Here is a 16,949-nt window from a genome sequence, read left to right as displayed (position 1 = left end):
TTATTCTGAGATTCATCAACATTGTAGTGTGTGTCAAATTCATTTATGTTTATTGCTGAGTTGTATTCCTGTGTAGTTTGAGATATCTTTATATATGGTGACACAAATTCTTTATAAATTTATTATTTGTAAATATTTCCTCCCATTCTGTGGTTTCTCTCTTATTTGCTTGATAGAAGAGCAGGAGTTTTTAATTATAATGACATTAATGTAAGTAATTTGTCTTTTTGTGGATTATACTTCTGATATTATATCTAAAAAATATTACTTAACACAATGTTCTGTATTTTTTATTCTGGAAGTTTTCTAATTTTAAATTTTACATTTAGGTTTATGACTGAATTTGAATTAATCCTGGTATATGATACAAGGTATAAATTGAAGTTCTTTTGCTTGCGTATGAATATGCAATTATTCCAGTGATATTTGTTGAAAGATATTAGATCGACTTACTTCTGGTGGTATAAAACTTTTATAATGGAAATTAAGGAGATTATTGTTTGCTGTGCATTCACATTATAGAAACTCTTGTTAGAGGATGACTCTTCCACTGAGGAAGATGTACATGTAGCTGAGTTATCAAAAAAAAAAAAAAAAAAAAAAAAAAAAAAAAAGCTATGTTCAGCCCAGAGGAAATGATGGAGAAGCCTATGTTAAAGAAATCAGAATTACAAATATTTCTTTCGTAATTTGGGTGTTGTATGTAGGTGTTTCATCCTAAGTCAAAAAACCAATTTCACATCCTTTTTTATTTTTCGAGACAGGGTCTCATTTCGTCACCCTGGCTGGGGTACAGTGGAATGATCACGGCTTGCTGCAGCCTCAACTTCCCAGGCTCAAGCAATCCTCCCACCTCAGCCTCAGAAGTAGCTGGGACTACAGTTGTAGGCCACCATACCCGGCTAATTTTTTGTATTTTTTTTTAGAGATAGGCTTTTGTGATGTTGCCCAGGCTGGTTTCTAACTCCTGAGCTCAAGCGATCCATTCGCCTCAGCCTCCCAAAGTGCTGGCTTTACAGACACAAGTCACTGTGCCCAGTCCAATTTCACATCATTTAAAAGAATAAAACATCTTAACAACTGTATCATTTCCATTTAGAATTAAAATTACTTTGTAAAACTTGCTTTGTTTTCTGCATCTTACTCTAATTATTTATTATATACATCAGAAGACTGCAGCTAGTATCAAAGACAATTCTTTTACCTCACTCACCAACATCCACACTTTGCAAAACCATAGACTATCAGTCTACCATCATTCCATTTTAGAAATATGTGTCTCAGAGATGTTAAATAACTGCCCTAGTCACATAGCCAGTTAATTATAAAATAAAGATTAAAAGCCAAGTGTCCTATTTCTAGTATAATTCCCTTTTCTTCATACTACTTTTATAATCTAATAAAACATGTTTGATTAGCTCCTATCAGTCCAAGTAAAAATTGTGGAAGAAAAATATTGGCTAAATAAGATTTTCTGAATATTCCTGAATTTTTAAATCATATAAAATCAATTTGATCTAAAAATTTTATTACTATATGACTTTATGATTTTTTAAATTATGTTTAATACATTTTTAATATATTCAGTTGTAACATTAATGATTATTTACTAATTATTTCAAGCATATATTTTATACAAAGCAATACTTTAACTATATTAAGAAAGGCACTTGCCAAATTAACCAAACAAGCAAATAAAAATGGTTTCTTAGGGATTCTGGTTATTTATTTTAAAATTTTAAATTATTCCGCAATAATAGATTTCCCCAGCCTTTAATTATTGTGATGATTATTTAAATTAATATGAATGACACCATTTACTCAATGAGTACCAATGTGTGCCTACTGCGTGCAAAGCTTTCTATGAGGCAATACAAATAATAATATCAACGCTCTGTCCCTAAGGAGCTTATAGTTCAAAAACAGGTGAAATAAGTCCATAAATGGCTGGTTTGCAATACAAATTGTAACTGACGAAAGAAAGGGAGCAAATGTAATGGAGGCTTTGAAAAGAGAAACTAATGAAGGCTTCATAATGACTGAATTATTTATTTCTCTTTACCTTTAAATTCCTGTAGTGCAGTAGTGCATTATCTATACCGACTTGAAGAATTATTGAAATATCTGCGATGTGATCAAAACACTAACAGAAACAAACCAACCAATGAGAGAAGAAATAGACTGTTGCTCTAGGCACCCTGCATTTGTGCAACACTATCTCTTCCACAAAATCTGTCCTCATAAGTCATTTAGAAGGCTTAATATTAGGGCTACTACCTTTAGGTTACACGTATACCTTTTTCTGAATTTATCTATTTTTTACTTATAAAGAAAGCTTTTATAAAAGTATTAGGGGATATCAGTATTTAAAAATGGTATGATAGTATATCATTTAGTCCCAAATATTTCCTATGTCATTTTCTGGCTTATGATTTGGACCAGAAGTGTGACAAGCAACGTAAAGAGTTTCCTAAACTCTAAATATGGTTTAATTCCACAGATATTTTTTCAACTCAAAAATGGCTTACTGAAACACAAAAATGATATTATTATATGAGTAATCTTAGACCCAATCTAATTGGTAAAAACTAAATTATTTACCAAACTTTAACACTTTATTACTAATAAATTACGTATGATTTGCTTCACAAGTGTTAGAGATATGGACAGGAGACAGGAGGCAGGAGGTTGGGATTCCTAGTGAGGGCTCCACCTTCAAGCCTGGACTTGCAGCCCTAAATGTGAACAGGCATTCCTGTTTTCATGCCCAAATATTGTCTTTTGGCCTGCTATGCAGTCCCCATCCTGTGCCCATATAAACCGCAAACCTCAGGCTTCACAAGCAAAAGAGTTGCAGAGCTGCAGAGAAGGAGAGCAGAGGGGGAGTATCTGAACGCACAGAGTTCTGCTGTGGCTGAACTCCAGAAGATCATCTTCCCACTCCATCCCCTCTCCAGCTACCCATGCCGCTGAAAGCGACCTCCATCACTCAATAAAATCCCCACATTTACCATCCTTCAAGTCTGTGTGACTCGATTCTTTTTGGGCACTGGACAAAAATTTGGGACACACTGGGTGCAGGAACCCAAAAAGACTGTCACACTGACTCTTCACTGAGCTATTTAACACTTAAGCCATTCCCGGATGGCAGGGCTAAAAAGGCATTGTAACACCCCTAGACACTGCCATGGGGCCAGAGCCCAAAACACTCACACTGGCTCCTGCACCTGCTCACTTGCATGCTCCCTCTCCCGTAAGGGGTTTGAGCTGAATAAACAAGCCACACCACTGTTGCACATTGGTAAGAGGGTCAGGAAACTCCCATGTTATTAGAACACACCACTTCAGAATCACTCTTGAGACAGAAGAAAGGTGCCTGAAGAAGCCAGGAGAATGTTGCCCAGAATGAAATCACAGTGGTCCAGTGTCAAGTACTCTGACTTGCAAATCTGCAAATGTATTTCCAATCAGTATCTCGAAGGTATTGGGCCTACAGAAAAGAGACGTCCGTTTAGCCACCCTTAGAAAAGATTGATATGTAAAGCCAAAAGTCAAATGCATTTATTTACAGAGGATAACCTATTAAGTGCTCAGGACACTCTTAACTTTTCTTCAGGGCCTGTTGTTTCTTCATTTTCTGGTAACTGAGAAATGGAGATTCTAATCGAAAAGCAAGAATGAGAAGTAACAGGAGGTAGCCAGATCAAGGAAACATCTGATTAAACATTTTTGTCTGCTCAATACAAACTTTCTGGTTACATAGAAATCTTTTTATCATTTGATTCAGTGTCTCCCACTGGATAAAAATAAGAATGTTTCCTTTTCTGAGGTCAGGTTTTCTACATTTACAAGTTGACTATTCTTTTATAAGTCAACATAATTTTATAATATCAGACTCCCCTCTGATATTATGTTATTGCTGGAATTCAATAACAAAGAGTGCTTTATGAGAAAGTTTCATTCTTCTATAGAATATTGTACAATTGAAAAATACTTAACTGCATGTACATTATGGCCAATAAAAACATGGATACATTCTTGTTAATGTTCCTTGTGAACATATTTCAGTGATTTTCTTTTTCTTTTTTTTTTTTTTTTTTTTTTTTGAGTTGGAGACTCACCCTATTGCCCAGGCTGGAATGCAATGGCACAATCTCGGCTCACTGCAACCTCCACCTCCCAGTTTCAAGTAACTCTCCTGCCTCAGCCTCCCAAGTAGCTGGGATTACAGGCATTCGCCACCACACCCAGCTAATTTTTTGTATCTTTAATAGAGACAGCATTTCACTATGTTGGCCAGACGGGTCTGGAACTCCTGACCTCGTGATCCGCCCACCTTGGCCTCCCAAAGTGCTGGGATTACAGGCCTAAGCCACCACGCCCGGCCTCAGTGAATTTTTAAGTAACTGACCTCTTCATTTCTCCACAGAACCTGAACCTGTTTACACTTACCTGTGAGTGCTAATGAAATATGAATTATTTTTAATAATTGGTCAGAAACAGAGAAAAATAACTCTAAATTTAACAGTAACAAAATAGTTTTATATTACAAAGCTAAAATACTTTGTCTTCTTTATTGTTTTTGCATTTATATTGTCAGTGAGAAGAGTCAAACTCTGTAAAATATTTTTAAAAGTTTATTCGGAGCCAAATATGAGTGAGCACGGCCTGCGACACAGCCCTGGGAGGTCCTGAGAACGTGTGCCCTAGGTGGTTGGGGTGCAGCTTGATTTTACACATTTTAGGGAGACAAGATTTGCAGAGTTTGCTCCTTAGTTCAGCTAAAACCAGGCTCTTGTCACACAACCAGGAAAATTTAGGCACGCAGCCACATTAAAGGGTAAGTAGAGCACAATTTAATCAGGTGAAAAGAGAAAAAATGGGGGAAAAAAAAAAAAAAAAAGCAAAGCAAGATGGAGTCCTGATTATAGGCCCCCCACCTCACAGATTGAATCCCAGGCCACTACATAGGAACTGAAGATGCCAATGAGATTTCAATCAAATACATTTAATAAATACATTGGTTTGGTCCAGAAAGGTGGAACAACTGGAATTTGGAGGCTTCCAGGCTATAGGCATGTTTAAAATTTTTCTAGTTGACAATTGGTTGACTTTATCTAAAGACCTGGGATCAATAGAAAGGAAATGTATGTGTTGAGATAAAGGATTGTGGAGATCAAAGTTCTTATTTGCCGAGGAAGCCTTCAGTTAGTAGGCTTCAGAAAGAACAGGTTGTAAGATGTTTTTTATCAGACTTAAAGTATGTGTTGATGTTAATGATGGAGAGGTATAATAAGAGATGTCCAACCCCCACTTCCCATCATGACCTAAATCAGTCTTTCTGGTTAAACTTAAGAGTGCCTTGGCTGAGGAAAAAGTCCATTTGGATGGTTGAGGGGCCTTAGAATTTTATTTTTGGTTTATAACATAAAACAATCTTTCCATTTCTTAACATATATAATAGAATATTAACTAAATTTTCTTTTTATGAGCTTAATGATGGTTAAAAAGAATGCCAGAAGAGCTGAAGAAATGAACTGAATCACATAACACTATTGTAGGAGCTCTGGGTCCATGAGAAAGATTCGTAGGTTCAAATAAAGGTTAATCACTTAAAAGTTATGTGTCTTAGATGGATTTTGAAAGTTACCAAATCTCTGTAAGCTGTAGCTTCTTTACCTATTAAATGGAGATAATAATACCTCCATCATTGGGGTTGTTAAAACTAAATATATATATGGAGAGAGAGAGGATGTACATAGTAAGCATTAAGAACTCATTGATACAAAACAGAATTTCCCCAATTTGCCTCCAATTTCAGATTGTAAATGTTTCTTTAAAGCCTTAAAGAGATAACATTCAGATGGCTATCAATTATGAACACTTTAGTGTCTGTGGAAAAAAAAAGGCTTTCCTCACAACACAAATGCTTTAACCATAAGTAAGGCAAATTCCAGGAACAAATTTTATTGTATGACTAATCTTATTGATCATATAGTCACTAACTCAGATAGAGATTAATGGTAAGCCATGGGAAAAAAAAAATGTGAGTGAACAATGTGTCCTGAAATCTCACTAATTAGTTTGGAAAAATAGAAGTTATTTTTACATTTAGTAACATGTATTTGTAAAAAAGCCTGAGGCACAAAGCATTCAAACACCTAATCTACGTTCCATTCTGATGGGATACATAATCACTTTGAACAAAAGAAACAAGCCATTTTGCAAAAGCCTAAATATTTAATTTCTGCTGCTCCTTCTAAAGAGAAATAATTCCCAGCACTGAGTATTTGTATATACATCACTTAGTTATGGGATAATCTTCAATTGAGCAAAAATGTGAGCTCTTAGAAAATGATTAAATACAAAGCGACTATGAAACAAAGGAAAGAGGAATAGTGGAGAAAAATAAATGAAAGAATTTCATTTAATCTTACCTTTCAAAGTCTACTAAATCAGTATTCCTGAAATTCTTTAATCATCAGGGTAGGTAATTTAGAATCCAAAATATGAAGTTCACAGTGACTCTTAACAAAATATTAAGCCCATTCTTTAACTTAATGTGGAAAAACAAAACCAAAGCCACCATATCTATAAAAACCAAAACAAAATCTAATCTGATAGATTAGCTCAATAGAACATAGCTTTCAGAGACTTCTCTACAAGTATGTTCTTAAATAGAAGAAACATTTTATACCTCTTGGAGCCTTTCTCATAGTTTTAGCTTGACACTCCTGAACCTTTTGATTCCTATAAGCAGCTCTAATTTTACCTTCAAAGGCAGATCAAACAAGTCTCCTTCCTCCAATTTACTCTGTTTCTCTTACTGATGGATGCTTTGAAATAAAGATTTGTGATCATGCTGTCATTATTGTCTCTGACTTTCAAGATGTGATTTTATTGTCTATAATAGGAGTCAAAAGATATCATCTAAGACCAAATTTTTTCTTTTTCTCTATACTTAATTTTATTCCATAAATAATCTATGAAAGAAAAGCTTTCAAGTTTGCCACAAGTCAGTGCTATTACATAACATTTTTTTTGGAACAGGAAAAGGGTAATTTAATTGAATATGAAAATTTAAAGCAATAAATGGACACTTCACTAATGATCACATTGTGAAGAGAAGAAGAAGGAGTATCTATTAAAAACCAACTCCGGCCAGGTACAGTGGCTCATGCCTGTAATCCCAGCACTTTGGGAGACAGAGGCAGATGGATCATGAGGTCAGGAGTTCAAGACCAGCCTGTCCAACATAGCAATACCCCCGTCTCTACTAAAAGTACAAAAATTAGCTGGGTGTGGTGGCATGAGCCTGTAATCCCAGCTACTCAGGAGGCTGAGGCAGTATAACTTGAACCTGGGAGGTGGAAGTTGCAGTGAGCTGAGAACATGCCATTACACTCCAGCCCGGGCAACAGAGTGGGACTCTGTCTCAAAAAAAAAAAAAAAAAAAGAACCAATTCATTCCCCATTGCCTCACTTCTCCTCCTCTTTAGCTACCTGAACCTCCTCTCTTGCTCTTCTTTCCCTGCCCCACATTAACCAAAACCCCAAAAAACATCAAGGTCTCTTCATCCCTATCCCTATCTTACTGAGCCATACATTCATCTGCCTTCTCTCCACCCTAGCATCTTCCCAGACCATTTCTCCATTCTTTTTCCCATGTAGAACAATTTTGTTCTCTCTGCTTTTCCAATTTAGTAGACAGAGAATTCACCTTTAAAGAAAGGATTATAAACGACAGACAATATTATTTTTTCTGAGACATTGTTAGACACCAACAATGTCTTCTGATTTTAATAAAATAGTGAATACAATTTTACTACCAGGAAACCTAATTTCATTAAGAAACAAGTAGTTAAATATATACTGTGGATATTACTCTCTTGATCGGGCAGGAACAACTCATACTCTCTACAGGCCCCCAAGTTCTGTTGGGGCATTAGCAAAAGTATGCCTCAGAAAAGCCCACCGATCATTCAGTATCAGTTTCCATGTTAAATTCACAGTGTCTACTTTTACTTCCATTTGTGACAAGCTCTACAAGCTGCTTGAAGAAGATATATCAATACTCCTGTCCAGCCAGAGTAAGCATCATAAGGATACCAAATTCCACGGCAAAATTAGTCTCTCTGGATATTCTCAAAACCCCCATTAGATGTCAAAGAAGTACTGGCCTCCCTGTATAACTACTGTGAAATTAAGAAGAGCCACTGGGATGTTAGATTTGTGATTCGCAAAATACCTAATTTATTGCCTCATTTGGTTTTATATCAGCGCTTTGATGCTGTAAACAGGTTAAAGTGTATTAAGTGTATCTCCCAAGTTCACAGAATTATTAAATCATGGGGAATAAGACTCAAACCCTGGCTTTTCTTTCCAATGTTTCTGTTGTTTTTCACTTTTGAATAAATAAACTAAAAAACTTTATTTGTAGATTAATGCTTTTTGTGGCAGCTACCTTAGCAAAGTTGTCTAAGAAAAACTTAATAGGCATTGATAATTTTAAGTAATAAAATAGGTACATTATATAAATTCAAATCTGTCAGGAAAAAAAATTCTTGATGCCAATAGTTGATAAACTATTTTGCCAAAGTAGCATTTCCTCTGACTTGCCAATATGCCAAAATTTTTGAAAATAATTTCATAAAATCACTACAATTGTACCTTGTAGTTCAAAAAGAGTAATAGTTTTAAATAAATGTAGATTATTTAAATACATTGTTACAATAAATAATTTTAACAAATCAAATTATTACAAATTATTTAATACCAATATAAATGACACCTTATCATTTGTAAAACATATGGAGAACTCAGAAAAATAAACAACACAAAAACTAAAACTCACAATGATTCAGCACCTAGATATGACATATGACCTAAACTTTTTGAGATACTTTTTAGCCAGGAATCAATGATACAAAAGCATTTACATGAACTAATATAATCCAACAACAGAAATGAAACCTTAGAACTGCTAAAACAAACATACAGAAAAGACATGAGAGAGAGAAACTTTGTTATTTAGTATCTCAGTTGGATAAATGGTAATTTATAGAGGGAATAGCAAATTTAGATTAACTTCCAGATTGTAAGTATCACAGAACGAATGCCTATTGCACTATTTATGGCAAATTAAAAATCAGTTGTCTAAAATAATGAGCTATTGAAACAAAAAAGTGTTTGTTTCCCCCTAGGGATGACAATCGAGGATTTAGGGGAAAGGGAGAAAGAAAAGAAAGTGAGCCCCACTTATGATAACAAGTAGGTAGGTAGCTGTATATGTATGGCAACACACAGGAAGCATCAACTGCTCAAAAATAGTCTCCCACTGGCTTGTCATATAGTCTGAAATCCCACTACTAGAAATTATGCTTGGAGGTCTTAAAGGTCTTAAATAAATTTTCATACTCAAATAGAAGTATCTTGGAATGTAACAATTTAGCTTTGATTAGTCAATTTTATGGAGGACTTGGATTATTTAGTGAGAACCAGTCAAATAACGTTGATGCAGAACATCAATAAAGAGAGAGATTGCCTTGAGAAACAAGTAGGTAAATAATATTTGACATAGTTTAACTAGGACCTCAAGTCTGTTCTTTGAGCTCAATTAATCAATGTGATAATACCTATAGAATGTGTATGATGTGAAAGTCAAGATGTCAATACTCAGGAAGATCAAGAAAACCATAAGAAAATATCATACTTTTCTAAGAAATTTGCTTTCTTGTTGGAAAAATAAGACATACATCTGAAAAAAGTAACTTGCTGGTTCTAGACATAAACTGGTAATTTACACCACAGTGCATGGATGAAAATGTCCTATAAGAATTGAGAGGCATATTTTATTTGCCTGTATCTGGAACACTCCATTGGAAAACAGAGAAGCAAAAGTGATCTAATGTGAGTTCAATTTATTTAAATTGCAGAAAATTAAATTTTTGTATGATCTGGAAAACTGTATACATATAAATATCAATGTAAACACACAGAATAATATATTTAGATATAGCAAAAGTGAGTGAGTCAGCAAGAAAGAAATTCCTTGTCTTGAGTAATACCAAATGAGGTCCACCCCATTCTGCCAACTTAGTAAATTTTTCCTGCTCCTCTCTGATTCATAACTCTACTCCTATATGTTAATTCTTATTATTTTCTTTTGCTTTTATTGATACCTAATATTTGTACATATTTATGGGGTACATGTAGTATTTTGTTACATGCATAAAATGTACCATAAATAAGTCAGGGAACTAGGATGTCCATTACCTTGTGTATTTATTATTTCTATGTGTTGGTAACATTTTAAGTTCTCTTTTCAAACTATTTTGAAATAATATATTGTTGTTAACTAAAGTCACCCTACATTAGAACTTATTCCTTCTATCTAACTCTATGTCTATACCCATTAACCAATGTCTCTTCCTCCTGCTACACCCTTCCCTGCCTCTGGTAACTATCATTCTACTCTCTTAACTCCAAGAGATCAACTCTTTTCCTTCCTACATGAGTGAAAACATGTGATATTTACCTTTTTGTGCCTCACTTACTTTCACTTAATGATTTTCAGTTCTATACATGTTGCTGCAAATGACATAATTTCTTTTTTATGGCTGAATAGTATTTTATTGTGTATATAGACCATATTTTATCATTCATCCATTGATGGACAATTAGATTGATTCCTTATCTTTGCTATTATGGAGAGTGCTGCAATAAACATGGAGTGTGCCAGTATCTCTTTCATAGGATGATTTCCTATCCTTTGGATAAATATCCAGTAGTGGAATTGCTAGATTGTACTGTAGTTCCATTTTTAGTTGTTTTTGAGAAATCTCCATACTGTTTTCTGTAACAGCTGTAGTAATTTACATTTCCACTTACAGTGTATAAGAGTTTCCTTTCGCTTCATCCTTGCCAACATACATTATTTTTTGTACTTTTTATAATAGCCATTCTAACTAGGGTGAGATGATATTCTATTGTGGTTTTGATTTGCATTTTCCTGATGACATGATCACATGACTGTTGGTCATTTTATACATCTTCTTTTAGAGTGTCTATTCATGCTCACTTTTAAATGTGATTATTTAGTGCTTTGCTATTGAGTTGTTTGAGTTCCTCATATAATCTCATTATTAGTCCTTTGTCAGAAGAGTAGTATCCAAATATTTTCTCCCATTCAACCAGTTGCTTCTGAACTCTGTTCATTGCTTTCTTAGCTGGGCAGAATCTTTTAGCTTAATATAGTCTCATTTGTCTATTTTTGTTTTTTGTTGCCTTGGCTTTTGAGGTCTTTGACATAAAATCTTATTTTTAGAAGACTATTCTGAAGTGTTTTCCCTATGTTTTCTTCTAGCAGTTTTATAGTTTTTGGTCTTACATTTAAGTATTTAATTCACTTTCAGTTTATTTTTGTATAAAGTGAGATATAGGGGACTACTTTCATTCTTCTGCATATGGATATCCAGTTATCCCAGAATCATTTATTGAAGAGGATGTCCTTTACCTATTGTATATTCTTGGCACTTTTATCAAAAATAAGTTGGCTGTAAATATGTGAATTTCTGAGTGCTCTCTTTTCTTACATTGGTCTGTGTGTTTGATATCATGCTGTTTGGGTTACTACAGCCTTGTAATATATTTTGAAATCAAATTGTGTGATGCCTCCAGCATTGTTCCTTTTGTTTAGGATTGCTTTGGCTATTCAGGCTCTTTTGTGGCTTCATACAAATTTTAGGATTTTTTTTTCCATTTCTGTAAAGAAAGTCATTGGTATTTTGACAGGGATTGCATTGAATCTGTAGATTGCTTTGTGTAGTATGATCATTTTAATTATATTAATTTTCCAATTAATGGGCATAAGATGTCTTTGCATTTATTTATGTCCTCTTTAATTTATTTCATCATTGTTTTGTAGTTTTCCTTGTAGAGATATTTTATCTCCTTGGTTAAATTAATTCTTAGGTATTTTTGTAGCTATTATGAATGGGATTGCCTTCTTTCTTAATTTGTCTTCAGCTAGCATATTATTTGGTATATAGAAATGCTACTGATTTTTGTATGTTAATTTTTTATCCTGCAACTTTACCAAATTTATGTATTAATTCTATGAATTTTCAGGTAGAGTCCTTAAGGTTTTCTAAACATAAGATAATGTCAACACTGAAGCAGGAGGATGGCTTGAGTTCAGTAGTTTTAGATCAGCCTGGAAACATGGAGAGACCTTGTGTCTACAAAAACACAAAAATTAGCCAGGCCTGGTGGCACATGCCTATAGTCTCAGCTACTCAGGAGGCTGAGGTGGGAGGATTGCTTGTGCCTGGGAGGTGGAGGTTGCCATGAGCCAAAATATCCCCACTGCACTCCAGGCTGGGTGGCAGAGTAAGACCCTGTCTCAAAAAAAAATATGTATATATATGTATGTGTGTGTGTGTGTGTGTGTGTGTGTGTGTATTATATATATACATATTCTGCAAAGAGGGACAAGTTGACATCTTCTTTATTTGGATGTTTTTATTTCTTTTTCTTGCCTGGTTGCTCTGGCTAGGACTTCCAATACTATCTTGAATAGAAGTGGTGAATGTGAACATTCTTGCCTTTCTTTGGTTCTTAGAGAAAAAGTTTTTGTCTTTTCACTACTCAGTATGATGTTAGGTGTGGATTGACCATATATGGCCTTCATTATACTGAGGCATGGTCCTTCTATGCCTAGTTTGTTCAGAGTTTTCATCATGAAGAGATGTTGAATTATGTCAAATGCTTTTTCTACATCTATGATCATATGATTTTTGTCCATATGAGGTGTGATGTATCACATTTATCGATTTGTGTATGTTGAACCATCCTTGCATCTCTGGTATAAATCTCACTTGATCATCATATGTTATCTTTTTTATGTGGATTTTCATTACCTTTTCTATAGGGTTCACTTGTATTTTGGCTACAACTTTCACATCTATGTAAATCAGGGATTTTGGTATGTAGTTTTCTTTGTTTGCTGTGTCATCGTCTGCTTTTGGTACCAGGGTAATCTTGGCTTCTTAGAATGAGATAGGGCAAAGTTCCTCCTCTTCAAATTTGGGAATAGTTTGAGCACTGGTGTTAATTCTTCTTTATATGTTTGGCAGAATTTGGCATTGAAGCCATCCAGTCCAGGGTTTTTCCTTCAGGGTAGAGACTTTTTATTACTGATTAATTCTCATTACTCATTATTGGCCTATTCAGGTTTTCTATTTATACCTAATTCAATCTTGGTAGGTTGTATGTGTGCAGGAATTTTCTGTTTTCTCTAGGTTTTCCAGTTTGTTAGCAAATATTTATAATAGTCTCTGATGATCTTTGTATTTCTGTAGTATCAGTTTAATATCTCCTTTTTCATTTCCAATTTTGTTTATTTGAATATTTTTTATATTATTCTTGGTTAGACTAACTAGTAATTTATCAATTTTATCGTTCCAAAAATATAATTTTTTATTTTATTGATCTTTAGTATTATTTATTTTGCTGATAGTCATTATTTTTCTTCCAGTGATTTTAGGTTTAATTTGTTTTTGGCTATCTAGCTCCTTGAGAGACATTTTTAGATTTTTTTTTTTTATGTAGGTATTTATCTTAGCACTGCTTTTCTTGTATTCCATAGGTTTTAATTTGTTGTGTTTCCACTTTCATTTATTTCAAGAAACTTTTTGATTTTCTTAATTTATTAATTGGCCCAGGGGTTATTCACAGAGAAAGATTTTTAATTTCCTTGTATTTGTACAGTTTTTGAAGCTCCTGTGGTTAGTGATTTCTAGTTTTATTCCACTGTAGTCTAAGAAGATAGATGATATAATTTTTAATTTTAAAAATTTCATTGAGACTTGTTTTGTGGCCTAACATATTATCTATCTTGAAGGATATTCCATGTGCTGATGAGAAGATTGTGTATTCTGTATCTGTTGGATAAAATGTTCTGTAATGTCTGTTAGGTCTATTTGCTCTAAAATCTAGTTTAAAATCAATGTTTATTTGTTGATTTTACATCTAGACCATCTAATGCTAAGAGCAGGACATTGAAATCTCCAACTGTTATTGTATTGAAGTCTATCTCTCCTTTTACATCTAATAATATTTGCTTTATATAGCTGGGTGCTCTGGTGTTGAATGCATATATATTTAGAATTATTTTATTCTCTTGCTGAATTGATACCTTTATGTAATAACCGTCTTCATCTCTTTTTATTATTTTTGACCTAAAGTTTGTTTTATCTGATATACATATAGCAACTCCTGCTAACCTTTGGTTTCCATTTATTTGTATGGAATTCTTTTTGTATTCCTTTTCTTTTAGTCTAAATATGTCTCTACAAATGAATTGAGTTTCTCATAGATAGCATGTTGTTGGGTCATGTTTGTTTTAATCCATTCAGCCAGTATACATCTTTTATGTGGAAAATTTAAATTTGTTTATATCCAAGGCTATTATTAATTTGTGAGAACTTATTCCTATCATTTTAAAAATTGTTTTATTTGTTTCATATATATTTTCTTTCTTCTTTTCTTGTTTATCATTGATTTTTAGTGGTAATGCTCGAGTCCTTGTTCTTTTTGTCTTTGCTCTACCACTGAGTTTTGTCCCTTTCTGTGTTTTCACAATTATAGATATTGTTCTTTCATTTCCAGGTGTAGGTATCCCTTAAGTATTTCTTGTAGGGCCAGTCAGGTGGTGAAGAATTACCTCAGTTTTTGCTTGTCTGGGAGAGACTTTATTTCTCCTTCATTTAGGAGGGATAGTTTTGCTATGTTTAGTATTCTTGGTTAGCAGTTTTTTCTTTCAGCACTTTTATTATATCATCCTGTTCCTTTCTAGTCTGTAAGGTTTCTGTTGAGAAATCCGGTATTTGTCTGATGGAGGTTCCCTTTTATATAACCAGATGCTTTTTTCTCTTGATATTTTTAGAATTTTGTTATTGCCTTTGATTTTTTGGCATTGAATTGCTTCAGTGGCATCTATGATTTCCTCGGTGGCTTAGCTGCAATTTTTAGTGATGGCTGTGTTGAGGCTTTGCTGAGGATAAGGACGCCAGGTAGGTCAGACCTCAGGCTTCATGAGGCCAGTGGTGAGCCAACTGTGTCTATCCTTGGGCTTCCATGGGGGCATACACGGGCAGTGGTGTTAGCAGGTATAGGTGAGCCAGCTCTTGGGCCTCCTGGAAGCTCACTCATGTGCCAACTGTGGCAGGGGTCAAGGAGATGATTGGGCATATCCTAGGGCTCCTGAGCTGCATGCCTAGAGTGGGCAATGGTAGTAGTGATGGGCTCCTAAGCTGCACTCATTAGTGTTAGTAGTGTCTATTGTGGGCTGGGAAGGTCAGTACCCAAGCCCCTAGATGGTATGTGCAGGTTGGTGCCACCAGTGGTGTTGGTTGGAGGCATTTTGGGATGCCTCAAATATAAATTCCTTAGGCCCTTCCTCAGGTAACCAGAAGCACACAGATGCTGGTGGTGGTAGGCTGGGAAGGGTGATCCTCAGTCCCTCAGATGACCTATTCTGACACTGAAGGTGTAGTGCCAGGCCAGGCAGGCCTGTCATCAGGCCCCTCTGTGGTGCATAATGGCACAGGCTATGGTGGGTAGGGAAGGGAGATCCATACCAGTGGGTAGGGAGAGCCTTTCCTCAGAGTACATGCAAATGCTCAGCAGCCCTGCTGTTGGGGGACAGGGTTGCAATCAGTGGGAGTATCCCCAGGCAGGCAGGTGGGTTTCAGATTCTGGAGAGCATGTACTTTGGCCCCCTGCAACAGCAGCAGGCAGGGTACACAGGGAAAGCCTGTCTTTAGGAAACATGCTAGTGCTCATTGGCCCTGCTGCTGTGGGTGGGGACAGGGTAGTTGGGGAGCAGCCCCAGGCAAGTGACTCTCAGAATCTAGGTAGCACAAACTTGGTTTCCTTTGTTTTAGGGGCAGCTTCTTTGTTGCATTGCCCTGTCTATTCCCTGCGATGTAGAACTCTGTGTGGGCTAGAGTGCTGGGACCTTGCCACTGCCAGGTCCAGCCAGTGTTGTGCCACTACAGCCCTCCCAGGTGAATACAGGATAATTTCAGTGGAGTTCCAAGGATGTGGAGGTTCTAGGGCTGTTGGTCCCAAGGCATGATAAAATCTAATTGAGCTAGGCTCTCAAAATGGCACTGCCCTGCAGCTTCTTAGGTCTCAAGGTGTATATGGGATCCAGCATAAGCTTCCTCCATACAGCAATGCTGTTATGCAGTATCCGATAGCTCCCTTTGCAAGTCTCAGGACCAGCAAAGGATGAGGAGTTTTCCCATGGCTAGGGTTGCAGGAGTCCCTGGTGGGAATGTGGACCACTGAGGCTCTCTCATTTACCCTTTCTCCACACAGGGGAGCCTCTTTGGGTTCTCAGCCAATCCAGGCAAAGTTGGCTGCCTGGCTTCCCATTCCTTGCATGTATCAGGTGTTTCCTGTCATTTCTTTATTGAATTTCAGTATTATCTGTTAGATGTTCTATTCAAAATGTAATTGTCTATTCCCTGTTTTTTTACTTCTTTGTGGAGGAAGCAAGTGCTGGATGTTTCCAGTCAACCACCTTGATCCTTCCCCTCCTGTTAATTCTATTTTGTGGCAACACTGTGCATAATCTGTAATGCAGGTGCAATGTCCTAATATGTTATTTTATATAGTTTTCCCTAAAATTTCTCTGTGATAGGAAATTTTCCCCCTTCTATTTAAGTACTTTCTTGGCAATAAGAACAAAAAAAAAACAAAAATCTTCTATTAGCTGTTTTGCCTCCTCTACCAGATCATGAATAAGTCCAGCTGATGTATCAATAATCATGATTTTTGGATGCCTCAAACATAAATTCCTTAGGCAAAAATCAGAATGGGCTCATCTAAGTTGTCTTTTTGCATTGTGGAAACGTATTACCAAAGGGAGAGCAACAGAG

Source organism: Symphalangus syndactylus, chromosome 2 (assembly GCF_028878055.3).
Source record: "Symphalangus syndactylus isolate Jambi chromosome 2, NHGRI_mSymSyn1-v2.1_pri, whole genome shotgun sequence".
Classification (NCBI taxonomy): domain Eukaryota; kingdom Metazoa; phylum Chordata; class Mammalia; order Primates; family Hylobatidae; genus Symphalangus; species Symphalangus syndactylus.
Note: the sequence above shows the minus strand (reverse complement) of the source record.